The 14,903-nt window shown below is 44.8% G+C and overlaps 1 protein-coding gene across 3 annotated transcripts in view; it reads right to left on the bottom strand.

The window, feature by feature from the left end:
* Positions 1–14,903, bottom strand: part of CARF (calcium responsive transcription factor) — a 434,709-nt gene that overhangs the window by 271,644 nt on the left and 148,162 nt on the right. The window lies entirely within an intron of this gene.

Raw genomic sequence — 14,903 nt, 5'->3', positions numbered from 1 at the left:
AAATGACTTGTCCAAGAACTCATGGAGTTTTTAAAAAGAACTGAGAGTCTTTAATGACGTTATTATGTCCACCTTTACGTCAAACTCGGCAACTTCAAGGTATAAATATGCCCACACTTGCCTTAGCAAACACACGGTGGTTTGGAGCAGTTCCACTATCTACTTGCCCGACGCATCCTGCTACAGCAAGTGCCGAAGGAAGCCGACCCTCCAACAGACGCACTGAGAGAGACGCTGTCTTTTCTCCTGCCGAGAAATCCAGCTCCAGTGTTTCCAAGCTACCCTTGCGGGTTGCTGGAAAATCGAGTCCTGAGCCTGACCTTCTTCATTCCAAACGAAGGTACGGAGCTGATTGGACCCTAACCTAAGAGAAATCTTGGACAGATTCTTGGCAAAAGAATACTATATTTATTCTACACCTCACTTTCTTCCTCCCTCGAACTAAGCTTAGGTTAGGTACATCGGGGTAGGCGCATTTTAGAAGCACCAGTTGAGTACTTTTAGCCTCTGTTATTTATGTATGTATTTATCTATGGTTTAGGAACCATACAATGCTATTACAGTATTATTTAATTTTACTCTTTATACTGTAAGCATTCTATTTTACAACCAGTTTTACGATTGTAGCAGTTAATTTCTTATGCTTGAGAAAGAAGACTGTTCAATAAAACCTTTTTATTGAAAACGGCTTCCATCTATTTCTCTGCACCTCTGGTGAAACGAAGCATGCACGATTGACTGAGTGAAATATCTATCTATTGTTTCCATGACTCTGATGATCAGTTTTATCTTGGGGAAACAAAGTTGTCCTGTTTATGCGGTTGTCAGAAACTAATCCCTTCTTGTGAATTCGAGAAAGTTTCTAGCAACCTCGGAGCTAGCTGGCACTCACAATTAAGTCTAATATGTTTGATAGAGACATAGTAGACCTCCGTCCTACGTCTAACCTATAGGATATGTTATTCCAATGCGCAGAGCCTATTGGTAATATAGGAACTACACTACATGGCGTCCAACGTTTGGTAAGGCACTAATTTAACGCTAGTAACTCAGTCGTGCTTTTCACAGAGACCCCTTTACCAGTAAATACTCCAATAGACGTCTGGAGTGGATAAAATATCGCCATAAAACTGAGTAGGACGAAAAATCTTATTTATTAGTTTTTGGTTTGTTCAACGTTGAAGGATACATTGTTCCAAAATATTGTGCACCTTATTTTTATTTCCTTGAAACCTGCTCTGCAAACTTTCATTAAACAATGTTGAATAACGACAACACCGAAGCCAGTGGATCTGGAAATCATCGACCAGGTCTTGACACCACAGTGTTTAATGAAGAAGATGTGGATGCTATAATCATCCCGGGAAACGTAAGGAAAACCATAGCTATAAAGCTTATAGAGAATGGCCTATCAGCAAGAGGTGGTAGAGTCATATTTGTCATAGAAGCACATGAATATCGGCAGACAGAGGTATTCTGTTCATGGATTGTCTTTCCACAAGCAAATCCAGCAACACATGTGTTCCACTTCTATAAAATAGAGGAACATCCCGCGGAATACGTTCCTTTCGAGGACATTGAAATTCCACTAACTTACCAAGAGCATCAGCTCTGGTTTAAAGGCGCCCTACAAAATCAAAATCACATTACCAGGCTCGGTCCACTAGGTAGACCAGGAGAAACATGGCCGGTACTAGCCAGCTATACACCACATCCTGACATTGAGAGAATGTCAGATGTAGAACTGTTAGCTCAGCTAAAACAATTAATTAAATACATAGACAATTGGTACAATATGTCATGCGGACTTTAACAGTCCAACCTCCTATAAGAATTCCACAGCACACCCCTAATCAAGGGAACACAAACAAAATCACACCACAGACTATACAGTCAGTCATCGGTAAGTTGCCCGCAAAAAGGGAACAAATTCCATTCTGGTTAGCCCAGAAAATTACTCAAATAGAGGCAGTATTTCCCGATAGTACACCTCATGAGAAACAGAGGATTCTAACAATCTGTTCACCAATGGGGATTGCACCACACGTGGAGGACTGTGAATCTCTGATTCATGAAGCACATATGGGAGAGGGTCTGATACATCAAGGGATCTCTAAATCTCTATTAGAATTAGAAGAGATGTACTGGTGGCCAGGGATGAAAGCTCACGGATACGAATTCGGAATTAATTGCGATGACTGTTACAAATACCACAGCTTTAAACACCACCAGATTCCTGACTACAGTGTAGCCAGCCCAGTACAGACACTATTGATAGATAGCATTAGACTATTCACGCTCAAACGTCCCAATGGACAAAAGCGGTCCCACAAATACTAGGACAAGATTTTTTTGGATGTGGCCTCAGCGCTCATCCGACGCCCGAACTGTTATAAAAGATTTGCGAGTCTTTATCGACACATACGCAATCGTCTCGCAACAATCTGACCAGGGTCCTGCTTTTAGCTCTAGGGCTTACAAGAAGGCCATGGCCAGCTTGGGCGTCGCATTGCCATTTTCGAGTCCATTCCATCTTGAGGGAAATTTGGTTGTGGAGAGAAAAAAACGTGACATAAAGCAAGCTATAACAGCTAGGGTATTAAGTTCGGGTGATGGGTGGGTCAAACATCTAATAAATGTCCAATGTAGTCTTAATAACCTGCCAAGAAATTCTCTGGGTGGAATCACTCCATATGAAATCCTTTTTGGTACTAGAATGTTGGTTGAAGATCTCGATCGTCACACTTCAGTGGTGGAACAAAAACCATTTGATATCAAAGATCGTTTGGCTGTTTTACAGGACTTAAATGAAACAAGAAGAAGTCTAAGCAACACCAGTGAAAAGCCAATGACCACTGAAGAAAAACCACCTGTCCCAGCAAGACCTGTCTGGATTCCAAAGATTGGGGATCTGGTCAGGGAGAAAATAGCGGAAAAGAAGGAATTTGGGCCTTCTTACAGAAAACCTGTACTAGCAATCCACGGATCAAGAACAGTGCTACTGCTGCCCCTTGCTGGAAGAAAGGAGTACCAGTCTGTATCAATTGACCTGGTAAAACCACATCATGTGGCTGATAATAAGTAGTAGGCCCAGTGGCTCCCAAGATGTAGCAGATGACCAAATCTTGCTACTATCCAAGAGGTTCAAACTGAAAGACTCATCGCCTTTGAAGATTCTAAAGTAAGAAAAGAAGGACTATGCAACAAAGTCATGGAACTTGTGCCTCTTGAAACCCAAATAAGAGTTCATCAAGAAAGTCCCGTCTACAATGAAGTATCATCTAACTATACAAACATGTCAAGGGAACAAGCAACTTCAGCGATTTCAAAGAATCCGGATGCAATACCAACTATTGACAGAACTGCCTCTGGCTATTTAATCAACTTTGATAACTTTTCTGCGGATCCCAGTGAACCTGAAACTACGCCAGCAAATAAAACTTTCAAGGAACAATTAACGGAACTTAGTCAAGAGCTTGCAAAAACATATCTGGTTTCGCCATGGGTTTAATTTTGGATTGGATTAGGTGTATTTTATCTCCTGCTATGGCTCATTCTTGTTTTAAGTTTGGGAAAGCTGATAGATTGAAAACACATTAAAATTGGACACAGCAAGTAAGAACCTCAACTTGCTTCTGAAGCCACACAACAACAACGAGACCTGTCATCAGTGAACATCACAGCGGTTCCTCTACCTGGTGTAATAGCTTGGGATACAACTGATTATGACATTTATGGTCCTGTCGAGCTGCTGAAAATTCCACACCAATTTAAGGTTTCCTTGAGGGATTTTGTTTCACCCAGCACATTCTCTGATGATTGGGACTATGACACTGTTAATAACTTGATGGCAGACTTAGAAATGTCAGCAAAATTTACAAAACATGAATACTTAGAAGGTTCATCAAATTATGAAGAAATGTATTGTTTTAATCATGTTGGCCATCATAAATATGCAAACCCTAGAAATGTTTTAACTTATAATCAATGGGAACATTGGCCAACACCTCCAAAAGGTAGTTCTAAAACATTTAGTAGAAAAGTTCCATATTTTACAGGTTTTAATGTTACAAACCCAGAAAGTTTTTACTTTAAAAATATGAATAAAACAGGCATGAAAAGTATGTTGACAAATACTAATTTATTCGGCGGCCTTTTATGCTCAATCGTCCACCTTAGGCTTTGACTTTTGGAAAGACAACATTGAGACAAAAACTGTTTGGGGCACAAAAGACTGGCAGGTACAAGGTTTAGAAGCATTGTTCAGAGCCTGCATCATCCCAGAACAAATACTGTTCTTAAATGAAACTATTCAACAGACATCTTGTCTTGGCCTGGCTAAGATAAAAGATTTAATCAAACCGTCAATACCTATGCCTACACCTGATAGTATTTAACTTCAGGTGAGGAGGTAGACGTAAATTATATTTTTCTACAAAACAGAACACATCCTGAATGGAAAAAATGGTTAATCTGGCCCACAGACACGAATAACTGTCAAGATAGATTCCTGTACAAGACACAAGGGTTCACAGTAACTCGGCCAGATCCAAGATATATCCAAAGACAACATCCAGGGATAATAACAACTTATAGTGTAGGAAAACTATGCCTTGAGTGGCTGCAGAGATCCACACTTCCAGAAACAAAACAACACTTATCTTTGCTTAAAGATGGCGTTGATTTGCGAGAATTCTTACTGGGACCTCGTAATCCACGTCATAAACGTTTCATATACGCCGGTATATATGCTGCATACAATGAAGCATGGAAAGTCACGCAAATGGAAGAAAGTATACGAGAAATTGATCGTATTAATTTAGGGAAATCACTCTCTGTAGTTGACAATGGGTTAACAACTCTGTTGTCCAGAATACATTTTTGGGACAGCATTGTATCCTCTGCCATAGACATAATGGAACAGTACTTGCTAATGTTACAACATGGCCAGTCTCAATAATGTTTTATAATGCTGTTAGGCTGGACGTTGCCAAACCTTCGTTCTGGCTATGTGCCTTGGTGTTTAATCAACACTACGTCATTGTTTACTGTGTTTAACCTTACAGATAAACAAATCTCGTTGGCACAGAGGGGAGCAGAATATACGGTGCTGAGCATAGAAAAACTGGAGAGATTACCATTGACCGTTTCTGAGAAACCATCGGTTAAATGAATAATACATGGTACTATCACGATACCAGTGACGACTTTCCAGTTTCAGTATTGCTTAAAACACATACCAGCAGGCCTGTATGAAAGGTTGGGTAAAGAATACATTAAGTCGACCAGGGATTTACCGTATACACACAAATGTTGGAGTGTGGGAAAGGAGGTATTTCTTAGTGGTAAAAATTGAAAAAACTCACTAAGCGGTACACTGTTATGTCAAGGTATTAACTTACACGGAGCCTGCGAGGGTTCTTCCAATAACCGTTCTTGCCACCGCGCACAGCGGTGATAGATCCAATTTTTAGGCAGCTTTCCAATGGTTGATTGATTGATTGATTGTGGGTTTCTAAAGCGCTAGAATCGACTCCCGAAGGAGTATCTCTGCGCTGTAGACCGCTGGGGAACCCGTCCTGGCTTTCCCTGTGAGATGGTCCCTACTGGGTATCTCCAAGGTGAAACCAAGCATCCCCGGCGTATGTGGGGGGCCGTTGTGGAGATGAGGCAAGCTAATGTCCAGAGTTGCCGAGTGTGATCCCTAGTTAGAGTAGGCACCGAGGCGAGAATTATCGAGTCCGTTGACCCTGGTCCAAGACCCTGCCGCGTCGGGGATTGAACCCTGGTCCCGGGCCGTCCTCTGCTCCCGGGTCTGCCACCTCTAACCAGTGAGCCACACCACTCCACTATGTGTAGCTACATTATGTTAAATGATCATAGCTGTTGTGGAATGATGCCAGGAATAGGCTATCTCGTTAGTGTGTCAGCCAGGGTCACTTGTTGTATGCAAGTATTGTTTCCTAAAACCAAGACAGACGGGGAGTCGCCACTATGGCCTTCACTGAAAATCTCTTCTATACGAATTGATACTTTAAGCAGAAGGAAAGCCATTCTTTTGCAAAAAACTGTGCCACTGACCTCGTCCAGAGAGACGTATGATCTGCAAGTTGCAAGGTCCTCTGCAGAGTTACATGCATTATTATCAACAAACTGCTCAATACATTTCGCAGAAATGTTAGGTCGTATCTTTAACATGTCTGATACAAGCGTTATTGCACATGTATTTAAGACGATTTTTTGGGACTGTTAGCACCCTTTGAAGCAGTCCTGGGCATTTTTCCTAACTTCGTACACTGTGTTCGGCGGCCTACCTCTCATTTTGGGACTCGTAGCAGGGATACTATTTTTATTCCTCCTGCTCCGTTATGGCAAATCCGGCCACCAGCGATACCAAGTCAGCATGGAGAATGCGCTCCAGGCCATGAGGAATTGTGACAGAATAACAAAGATCCTTGGCTTGGCTCGTTTGAGAGATCTGAATACCACATGGTTCCTGTCATTCAGACCAATCTGGCAAGATTGCATCTTACCTGTTCTACGGTGCCTGCTTTGTGGAGAGGAATGCGTGTTAGATATCTGTCTAACACTACCATCGGCTATGCCAACGGATGTTGACGCATTACTGGGTCTGGTAACGGCTCATGTGTTGTGTTGTCCCCAACGGCTACCAATCCTGATGACAGCATTCATTAAGATCTCACCGGCAAATCCAACTGGAGGTGAGATATGCGGACCGACAGGCACACAGGTACCATCTGCTATGAACATTGCTAATGCGGCTGACGCTGACGGCGATGCTTCACATCTGTGTACAATTGACCTTCTTAATGAAGTAGTTGAACTTTCATCTACTGTGGTAGACGATTTCTTTGCCAGCCTGGATGACTTAATGTTTTCTCCTGACACCGAGCATAACTTTTGAAATTAGCACACAGCGTTCTTTCGAACTCTGAAATTTGACCTTCACTTTTTTCAAAACAAAAGCTTCCAAGTTTGGAACTCTATTTCACTACAATTTAATTTGACTTTTTTCCAAAACAGACTGAACTTTGGCACAAAGCAATCTGCTTAAAGTAGAACTATTCTTAGAGAACCAGAATTCTTTAACTACTTCCTAGAAACAATATTGACCTAATGCACAAATCGAACTAGCTTGTATATTCTGCTATGGGACGGTCTCGACCTTTTTTCTGTATCTAGAGCCATTTCATAAATGTAAATTTCGTGATTCATTTGGTTAGCATTGCTAATATCATATAATATGCTTACAATGAAATCATTGCCCTTAGAGGCATACTGTACAAAAGCTCATTTTTTGTACGACCATCTTTTTAAATACATTTCATGTATTTTTTGGGTGGGATTGTAAAAACACATGCTCTAGCTTTTATGTTTAGTACTTAATCTTAGATGAACATGATAACGTGGAGTGGGTGTTGTGAACCATTTTAGGACACTATTGTAAATTTCCCGATTCATGCCCTTATATAGGTATAAATCACTATGTCCTTATATAGGCATAAGAATCATAACCATATTTAGTCATAGCTCATGCAGTCCAAATACGGCAGGGCTACTTCCACTAGTTCCGAAAATCTACAACGATTTCTTGGAAAACTTGGCTTCAGCAGCTAGGGACTTTCCCTTGCTCGAGAACTGACTTGTCCAAGAACTCATTGAGTTTTGAAAGAACTAAGAGTCTTTAATGACGTTATTATGTCCACCTTTACGTCAAACTCGGCAACCTCAAGGTATAAATATGCCCACACTTGCCTTAGCAAACACACGGTGGTTTGGAGCAGTTCGACTATCTACTTGCCCGACGCATCCTACGACAGCAAGTGCCGAAGGAAACCGACCCTTCAACAGACACACTGAGAGAGACGCTGTCTTTTCTCCTGCCGAGAAATCCAGCTCCAGTGTTTCCAAGCTACCCTTGCGGGTTGCTGGAAAGTCGAGTCCTGAGCCTGACCTTCTTCATTCCAAACAAAGGTTCAGAGCTGATTAGACCCTAAGAGAAATCTTGGACAGATTCTTGGCAAAAGAATACTATATTCTAAATAATAATAATAATAATAGGGAATCTTGTAGAGCGCAATGGTGACGCACAACGGCGTGTCCCCGCGCTGAGATGCGAGCGTGTTCAGAGAGTGTGCTGAGGGGAAGGCCAGCTATCTGGCATAAAGAAATGTTTTCAGCTTGGCTCTGAAGATAGACTCTGCTGGTTCCAAACGCAGCGCTACCGGAAGTTTGTTCCAGCTGGATGCGGCAAGGTACCTGAAGGAGCTGCCACCCATCCTTGCTCTGGACACCTTCGGAATGGTCAGGCGCCCTGAGCCAGAGGATCTAAGCGCACGGGAAGGCTCGTATTGTGTCAAGAGACCCTGAAGTGGGAGGGGTGCCCTGCCGTTAATGATCAGATGACAGGTGCAGAGGGCCTTGAATTCTACCCTGCTCCTGACCGGAAGCCAGTGCAAGGCCTGGAGCGTGGCTTTGGAGGCTGATCTTCTAGGTAGTCTGAGAACTAGCCGGGCAGCGGCGTTTTGCAAGACCTGTAGGTGGCTCAGATTCTTCTCGAGGGTTCCTAGATAGAGAAGGTTGCCATAGTCCATCTTGGACGTGACTAAAGCGTGCACTAGTGTTCGGCGGGCTTTGGTGGGAAGGAGCTCCAAAACCTTCCTGAGGGTCTTGAGGATCCCGAAACAGGTGCCGACCACCCGGTTGACCTGGGGGCCAAAGGTTAGATCGAAGTCGAACCAGACACCTAAATTCCTCGCCTCAAGGCAGGGGGTAGGTGCTGGTCCCAAGCAAGGTGGCCACCATGCTGACGTCCACGCCGCCCGGTCTCCCCCTACCACCAGCACCTCAGTCTTGTTGCCATTGAGTTTAAGGCAATTGGCAGACATCCAGGCAGCAAGATCTTGCATGCATGCTCTGAAGATGTCTGCCGCAAGACCGGGTGCACGCGATAGGGAGATGACCAGCTGCGTGTCGTCAGCGTATGACACCATGCGCAGACCGTAACTCTCCACTATGGAGGCGACCGGGGCCACATATAGATGAAAAAGCGTTGGGTTTAGGGACGAGCCCTGTGGTACCCCCTGATCCAATGCCACTCGCCTGGAATAGCAGTCGCCCTGCCTGACTTGGAAACCTCGGCCAGATAGGAACGACTGGATCCATTTTAGCGCTGCATCACCCACCCCTGCTTTGTTCAGACACTGTAGCAAGATGGAATGTGCTACAGTGTCGAACGCAGCGCTGAGGTCCAGCAGGATCAGGGCCATAGTGTGGCCCTCGTCGGCCCCCTGTCTGATGGATTCGGATGCCATGAGGAGTGCCGACTCAGTCGAATGTCGAGGTCTGAATCCAAACTGGGTGGGGTGAAGGAGATTTGACTCTTCCACAAACTGCATTAGCTGCAGATTCACCACCTTCTCAGCCACTTTCGAGAAGTAGGGAGATGGGACGTAGATTCTCCAGCTTATCGTAACTGATATTAGGCTTCTTGCGGAGGAGGGGGCACAACTGCTTGTTTCCATTCCCAGGGCACAGTGCTGGACCTAAAGGAAATGTCCAACAGGTGCCTGATATATGGCTCTAGTGTCGTCAGGCTATCCCCCAGCCGTTTAGGAGATGCTGGGTCCCGTAGGGAACCTGATTTCACTGATCTACATATTTTGATCAGGTCTTCTGCTGGCGGGGTGGAGAAATTAAACAGCAGATTGTGACCATCTACGTCTCTAACTGACGCTTCGAACTTTCCACCTACCACAGGTTGGGCAGGGAAGGCGGAATAGATTTTGGACACTTTGTCGCTGAAGTAGTCGGCAATGCGATTGCAGTCCTCTGATCCCGCTGAGGATTTGGGGACAGCCAGAGATTTGTATACACAGAACAGTTCTTTCGCTGAGTTCTCTGCATCCAAAATTCTTTCGGCATAGTGGGCAGTTTTCGTTATCCTAATAAGATTGTGATATGCTCGTCTGTAGATGAGATATCTCTCTCTCGCCTGACTGTCATAGGCTTCCCTCCACTGCCTTTCCGCTCGCTTACACTCCCTCTTGGCACCACGCAATTCCTCGTTAAACCAAGGTGCCGATCTCTGTTTACGACCGCCCTTCTTTGGATGGCCTAAAGGGGCCGTTTGGTCCAGAGCAGCCGTGATGCGGTCGTTAAGTAATTTGTTTGCCGAATCCGCATCATCGCCTCCAGGGGGGCCATCGGCTATAAGAGCCTCATTGAATTTGGGCAGGGAGAACCTAGCCCATTTGCGCCTAGGATAGTTGAGGGGAGTGGGAGCGGTGACCTTGTTCTTAGGGAGAGAGATTTCAAAAGGTACCAAGAAATGGTTAGTCCACGGGAGAGGCACTGGGGGAGCCACCCTAACTTCCTCCCAGTTCGCAAAAACTGGATCAAGCAGATGACCATGTTGGTGTGTTGGAAGGTGGCCCTTTAGCTCTAATTGTAATGCTTGAAGTTCCTGCCAGAACTCCATCGCTCCCTTGTCTGACGAATCTTCGAGATGCATGTTAAAATCTCCGAGTAGCAGAAACTTGTCTCTCCGCAGCGCCATCTCTGTAGCACACTCTATGAGAGTACCCTTGAACCTTGCCAGGGGGCCGGGCGGGCGGTAGACTAAATAACCCTTCACAGTGGTACCCCCATTGATTTTTATCGTGAACACCCCCACCTCACTTGCCGCCAGCTGGACTGATTCAATTTGACAGGCAAGGTGGTGTTTAAATGCAAGCGCTATGCCTCCTCCGCCCTCGGGTCTATCCAGTCTTACCATCAGATAATCATCCGGTAGTGCCTGAATGATGTCAGGGTCAGAGTGTGCATCCAGCCATGTTTCTGTAAGAAATAGCAGGTCCAGTTGTCTATCCACGAGTAAGTCGTGGATGTCGAACTTATGGCAGCGCAGCGACCTCACATTAAGCAAGCCGCACGACAGGGTGGGGCTGTCCCGGGTATCTGCCATTGCAGTACAGAACCGGAATTGGCAGAATCTGCAGCCTGTGTCCACCCCTGTATGCATGATGTGGAGGCCGTGACTGCATGTGGCGGGGGACAGATTCATCAGCTCGTCCCTACTCCACCGGATCCGGTTAACAGGACCAGGGGCTTTGGCCCTGGGCCGTGTCCGGTCGCGGACGGGCGCAGACGGGCTTGGCTTTGGCGCGGCTTCGGCGCGCGCCCAGCGTGCCCGCTGCGCTCGTCCGCTGCGCTTCCTAGGCCAGGGTACCATTTTATAGAGTCAAGGGCGGGCGGGGCTGAGCACTAGAGTGCTCGCCCAGCTCGTCCCCCTCACACAAGATGGCGGGACCGGTGAGGTGGGAACGGGGGTTCGCGCCCTGCTTTCTACAATGTAAGTTTTAAAACACAATGGAACAAATTTTCATACATGCACTCTGTATAAAAACCAATGGCAGCAATTAAAAGAATAGCAGCAATTTTGTGAGCATGAAACAGTCCTGGCTTTCCGCCTCAGGACAGCACTCTTACCGCGCTAACAATCAGCGAGGGCACGGGTGCTTGGAGCTTTTGTAGAGTCAAGGGCGGGCGGGGCTGAGCACTAGAGTGCTCGCCCAGCTCGTCCCCCTCACACAAGATGGCGGGACCGGTGAGGTGGGAACGGGGGTTCGCGCCCTGCTTTCTACAATGTAAGTTTTAAAACACAATGGAACAAATTTTCATACATGCACTCTGTATAAAAACCAATGGCAGCAATTAAAAGAATAGCAGCAATTTTGTGAGCATGAAACAGTCCCGGCTTTCCGCCTCAGGACAGCACTCTTACCGCGCTAACAATCAGCGAGGGCACGGGTGCTTGGAGCTTTTGTAGAGTCAAGGGCGGGCGGGGCTGAGCACTAGAGTGCTCGCCCAGCTCGTCCCCCTCACACAAGATGGCGGGACCGGTGAGGTGGGAACGGGGGTTCGCGCCCTGCTTTCTACAATGTAAGTTTTAAAACACAATGGAACAAATTTTCATACATGCACTCTGTATAAAAACCAATGGCAGCAATTAAAAGAATAGCAGCAATTTTGTGAGCATGAAACAGTCCCGGCTTTCCGCCTCAGGACAGCACTCTTACCGCGCTAACAATCTACACCTCACTTACTTCCTCCCTCGTACTAAGCTTAGGTTAGGTACATCGGGGTAGGCGCATTTTTAGAAGCACCAGTTGAGCCTCTGTTATTTATGTATGTATTTATCTATGGTTTAGTTTTACGATTGTAGCAGTTCATTTCTTATGCTTGAGAAAGAAGACTGTTCAATAAAACCTTTTTATTGAAAACGCCGTCTATCTATTTCTCTGCACCTCTGGTGAAACGAAGCATGCACGATTGACTGAGTGAAATATCTATCTATTGTTTCCATGACTTTGATGATCAGTTTTATCTTGGGGAAACAAAGTTGTCATGTTTATGCGGTTGTCAGAAACTAATCCCTTCTTGTGAATTCGAGAAAGTTTCTAGTAACCTCGGAGCTAGCTGGCACTCACAATTAAGTCTAATATATTCGAAAGAGACCTAGTAGACCTCCGTCCTATGTCTAACCTATAGGATATGTTATTCCAATGCGCAGAGCCTATTGGGAATATAGGAACTACACTGTCATGATTTGAATGGTGCAGCAGGTGCAGTAGCACCAGGCCCAAAAGTTGCCAGAACTCCTCTAAACACATAGTTTTTTACTACTAAACAGGCAGTCACAATTGCAGTTACCTTGCAGTTAAAAGGGACGTGATTTGAATGGTGCAGCGGCACTGGGGCCAAAACCCCTAGGGACCCACTAAACGTTGAGTATTGCAAAATGTTACTACTAAATAGGATCACCATGAAACTTTCAAGGCTGCAGCTGGAGTGAGCGTCGTATTAGTTTTGAAAGTTTCAAGAGGATTCGCAAAACAATGCCAAAGTTATTGCAAATGAAGTCCCATTTCTCTTTAAATTGCGGTGCAAATACATTATTAAAAAATAAGAGAGAATCGAACACACAGAACTGTTGTCGTTAGATAATATAGACAATGGAGGATACATTGATATAAATGGGAAGAGTAGTAAATTGTTACTTCTCTGTTTTTTCAAAACATTATTTTGATGTAAATACTTTTTAATGTTGAAATTGGGACATCATGTGCTTTGCTCTAGATATAACGAGCTAGATATCACTGTGGACGCATTCTTTTAATTATACTGCATTGCATGTTTTCACTTTAAAATGGTGGTGCTTTATTGAAGCCATTGACATTGGCAAAGCCAGAGCGGCAAAACACGTCTGTCAACGCTGAGGGGAGGATTTAAAATATGAAATAAATACTTTTTTACACTGACTTGCTCTTGAGTGTGCTCCTGCTAGTGTAGGCTGACATAGATTTATCGCTGACTGTGCCCTGGATATATATATATATATATATATATGTCAAAAATGCTTTAAAATCCATGCTGTGTGCATGCTTATGGGTGGGAGTGTATGTGTGAGAGAGCGTATATGTGTGAATTTGTGTGTATGTGTTAGTATGTGAGTGAAAGTGGTGGTCAAAAGTCGTGTGATGTCACTTCTGCTACCCCGGCCTTTCGATGATCTGACATCCCTTTTGTGTGTGTGATAGGGACTTCCATGTCTCCTTGCGATGATCGTTGAAGGTCCCGGCATGAACCCACCCTGGCTCCTCATTTCATTGGTGTAGCCTGCTTCTTTGAAGTGGTCTTAAATAGTATGTCCCTTAAGGTAGTGTTCCTCTTGCTTTTGTTTGCTGCCATTCCCGTGGAGGACTCTGTTAGGATGAAAACTGAATTGGACAGGTGTTACGTCAACTCGATCTCTATTGTTCAAGCTTGACTTGTGCCAGAAACTGGGATACTATTTCACTTGGTTGCAACTTTAAAGCGATGAGTGACAAGTCCATCTGTCTACTTTGCTTGACTCCTGTCTGGAGATTCACTGGACTGCTTTGGTCTGCTTAAGGTGGGGTACTTTTCATTTGCAAAGGTCACCTCCCGGGACCGGCGCTGGTTTCCTGTGATTGTGGATCACTTCTTGTATATGTTGAGGGACATGGGGTGGTTCCTCCATTAGTTACACTCTAATCTTTGTGTCTCACAAGGCCATTCCCCTCCTCTTGCTATTTTCATTCAGCAGCTCAGTGCTCAACAGTACCATAAGCATGTTTAGGGCAGTGCGCTTTCTATTTGAAATGGTTGGTGTTGCTCGTTATGTCCCTGGAGATGATTCTCGATTCTATGCTGCCTTGTCAAGGTTCTCCAGAGCTGGGTGCTCAGTTCAGGAGAGATGCATGACATGACCACCATTATGTGGGAGCTTTTGCATCTGCCCTTGGCTGCCCTCTCCTGTTTTCTGGTTGCACTCACTTAACTTGGGTATGTTCTTCTCACATCAACAATTTAAAGAGTAACCCTTTTTATAAAGGCACAGTGGATAGGGTTCATGTAAAAAGAATGCACCACTCGTGGAGCATTTGAAGGAGAGGAAACAAAACGAATGTGACATTAAATGGTGCATCTTAGAGAGGTTGGAAATGTCATGAAGGGGAGTGGACCTTACCCGCAAAGCGAAAACAGAAGAAACATCTCAGTTATATCTGTTGGTCTGAGATTGTTAATTAAGCATCAACATAGCAAAAGTTTGTATTTTAACAACAAGTTCAAGAGAACACGTTTGTATTGATTATGCTCTTCTCACTCCATAGATTTTTCCTGCTGTCCAGTGTGCCGCTGCAATATTTAGTGAACAGCTCAGGGCTGCAGCGGTGCCATTTTGAGAGTTCTGCACAGTCTTCATCCTTGATGCACATGTGTTCTAGGTCCCTCTACATGCTGTGGTCACGTTCCTGGGTCTGGGACACAGAATTGAACGGGTATCAGCGGAGCTA

Source organism: Lissotriton helveticus, chromosome 3_1 (assembly GCF_964261635.1).
Source record: "Lissotriton helveticus chromosome 3_1, aLisHel1.1, whole genome shotgun sequence".
Classification (NCBI taxonomy): domain Eukaryota; kingdom Metazoa; phylum Chordata; class Amphibia; order Caudata; family Salamandridae; genus Lissotriton; species Lissotriton helveticus.
The sequence above is the reverse complement of the archived record's forward strand: the minus strand, read 5'-3'. Positions and strand labels throughout refer to the sequence as shown.